Source organism: Otolemur garnettii, unplaced genomic scaffold (genome assembly GCF_000181295.1).
Source record: "Otolemur garnettii isolate 467f Iridium unplaced genomic scaffold, OtoGar3 scaffold00183, whole genome shotgun sequence".
In the NCBI taxonomy this organism is placed as follows: Eukaryota; Metazoa; Chordata; class Mammalia; order Primates; family Galagidae; genus Otolemur; species Otolemur garnettii.
Genome location: NW_003852578.1, coordinates 1047710 through 1050785, shown reverse-complemented (window position 1 = coordinate 1050785; position 3076 = coordinate 1047710). Strand labels below are relative to the sequence as shown.

The window sequence follows — 3076 nt, the reverse complement described above, 5'->3', positions numbered from 1 at the left end:
CTCAAACATTTGTACCACCTTAATATTTGGAAATTAAAAAAACACTGCACTGCATTATCTTTAATAGTGTACCTTATTTAAAATTACTTAACACATATATAAATATTTTCATGGAGAGTAATTGGAGTATTTCCTCTAACAGACAGCATTAGTGTGAAACTAGAACATTAAGAGAAAGCTAAGGCACGCAATTATATTTTTTTGATACACCAAACAAAAGTGGTATATATTCCCCTTGCAAGTCAGTGGGACATTGACTTATTTTGTTGTTTTCATGGAGAGGGACATTTCCTATATAGAACACTGTGTCTGATTTTCAATGTATTATTCCTGTGAACTATCAGGTTTACTATTGTAACATTTACAAATCTTATATTTTGACCTTATAAGCTAACGTACATTTTTGTCTAGGGGCCTATAGAATAAATGTTAACTACAGATTTATGCAAATACACACATCACTTGGCAAGTTAAATGTTCAAATAATGTTTTGAGGCCGAGAAAAGAAGAAAATTAAGGAAAATGTAATAAAAATTGATAAAGCATATAAAGTTGAACATATTTACTTTAGTTTTGTTATTATTGCAGTGTTAACCTGAGAAATATTATCATGTGTATAAATATAGATAACTAATTATTATCAGCAAAGGTTAATATTTCAGAACATTTGATTTTATTAAATTTATGCTCAGATGTTAAATGAAGAAGGTCTGTACTTCAATACCCACATTAACTCTTGTTTAATCTCTAAAGAAATAAAGCAATAAGATGGCATTTCCAAATATTCACTGCTTTGCAATAATTCAGTACATCAAATAAATACCAAAGTTAAGGGCTTTTTTTTTTCAACAGCAGCATTCGACAATGAAACTTGGAAAAGGAGAAAATATCTAAAAAATTCTGTCTTAAGTCATCATTATCATCTTAATTTCCAAGAAAACTAACTGATGTTTTAATAATTGAAGAATAAATATCAAAAGCAAGAGAAAATGAAATCGTAGTGGTTGTATTCCTGTGTACATTTTGGAATTATGAACATAACAAAATGTTGTATTTATTCCATTTTAACATTTTTCCAGGATTTTTCTGTTGAAAGTTTGTAGATGTTTGGAAGGTTTATTATAGGGTAGCTCCAAACAGGCTATAAAGGAGAATAGCTTTTGACTGCACTGAAGGTATATTTTAGATAAGCAGAAATGAAATTTCTTAGTTGTCATTGATACCACTTTCCTCTAAAAAACTTCAATTTCAGTTTTATAAAAAATGTGTTATTGCTCTTAACAATAGATTTTCTATTGTATCATAATGAAAAATAAAGCCTGTGTGATATCACAAATAGAAATAGGGGAAATACTATGGTATTGCTATCAGCACGTGAACATCAGTGGTTTTATAATCAAAGAGATAAATGAGTAGAATTGACGCATCAGATAGATTATCAAGATAATGGATTTTTCCTATGCAGTAGAAGGTTAGAGATCTTTTCAACTTGAGCTCAAAATGAACCCACAATTCTTAGCAGATAACTTGGTGTGGAATCAGTTTTCCATAAAAACTGGTTTTCTTTTGACATTTGAATGCTGTATTTTCTAAATTCATGATTTTTTCATGTGTGAGAATAATAGGTACTTCCCTCATACTATGCTGATAGCATACACAAATCCAAATGTTTAATTTCCTTCATAAATACATGTTCAACACAGTATTCACATTAAAATAAATAGAATCATTCCATTTTTGATCAAATGATTGAAAGGTACTACAATTAATTAATTTATTTCTTTTTTCTTTTATTTTTAAATCAGGAAAAAGAGATTTTTCTTTTTTCCAAAAATTGTACCAATATAACGCAAAGCTCTAGTTGATGTAAGCAGGTTACGTAGGTGTTAGCAGCACTGCCCTCACTGTGCGCTCATGGAACAGCACACAACTCCAAGAAAACAATGGTTAAAATTAATTTTTTAAAATAAATTTAATCTCCAGTATCGTAAATTGGGGGGAACATATTCAGCAAAAAAATGTGAAACTTGTATCTCTTCAACAATATTTTATTGTTAATTTTTCATCAACACTTAATTTTAAGACAAATTATTCACTGTGGCAGTGCCAGGTAATGTGTCATTTCTTGATCAAGGAGATGATATAAGGGCTTGAGGTCTTGTCTTTTTCACGATACATTATCAAAGAGTCATATTCACCCTTTTATTTATTTTTAAATTTTTAAAATTTCTTTTATTATTATTATTTCTTTTTGAGATAAGGTCCCACTGTGTGTCCAAGGCTACGGTACAGTGGCATCATCATAGCTCACTGCAATCCCAAACTTCTGGGCTCAAACAATCTTCCAAACTCACTCTCCCAAAGCGCCATGATTATAGGTGTTAGCCACTGCATCTGGCCCAGTACTCTCCTTTTAAAAAGATTGTTGATACTCGTCTGAAAGACACTAGTTCAATTAGCCTTAGTTTTATGGCCAAATATTCTGATGTGACTTTCACCCAATCAGACACAGATACATCGAGAAATAATTTAGATAGACCTAAAAGAGTCACCATGATGCTACTTATAACATATGTCATGTAAAAGTTATACATAAAATTAGCTGGTTCTACAAAAATCATAAATACATCAAGAATATAATATTCTGATCTATGTTACATCGTTAAGTTTATAAAGGACTGCCTTTCCGTTTTCATGATAAAATAAATCAAATCAATGGTTTGTAAGGGTAACTGCTTGGTCAGACTTCGGTAGAACTTTTCTTTGAATCTCTGTTTCAGAGCTCTTTCAGTTGAAAAAGGACTTCACTTAGTCATGAATTAATCAGCATCTCTCTTACTTATTTTAATCATATCAACTTTTGAAAGAGGTTTTACAGAAATAATAAATATCACTTTTAATAATCATGACAGAAATTCTATTATGCAAAGTATTAATAAGCAAAAAAGCTGAGCTAGCATCTTACTATTAAAATATTTCATCCTTTCTGCAACTTGAATATATTCTTTTTCCTCTTCCCATGATTGAAGTTGGCAGTTAAGACTAGCTATGCATGAGGCCAGTTAAATTAGCAACA

General features: G+C 30.3%; 1 non-coding gene across 1 annotated transcript; it reads right to left on the bottom strand.

Moving 5' to 3' along the window:
* Window positions 1–1823: 1823 nt before the first annotated feature.
* LOC111721778 lies at window positions 1824–1948 on the bottom strand. Its single transcript, XR_002770795.1, has one exon. It is a non-coding gene; the product is annotated as a U4atac minor spliceosomal RNA (small nuclear RNA).
* Window positions 1949–3076: the final 1128 nt, after the last annotated feature.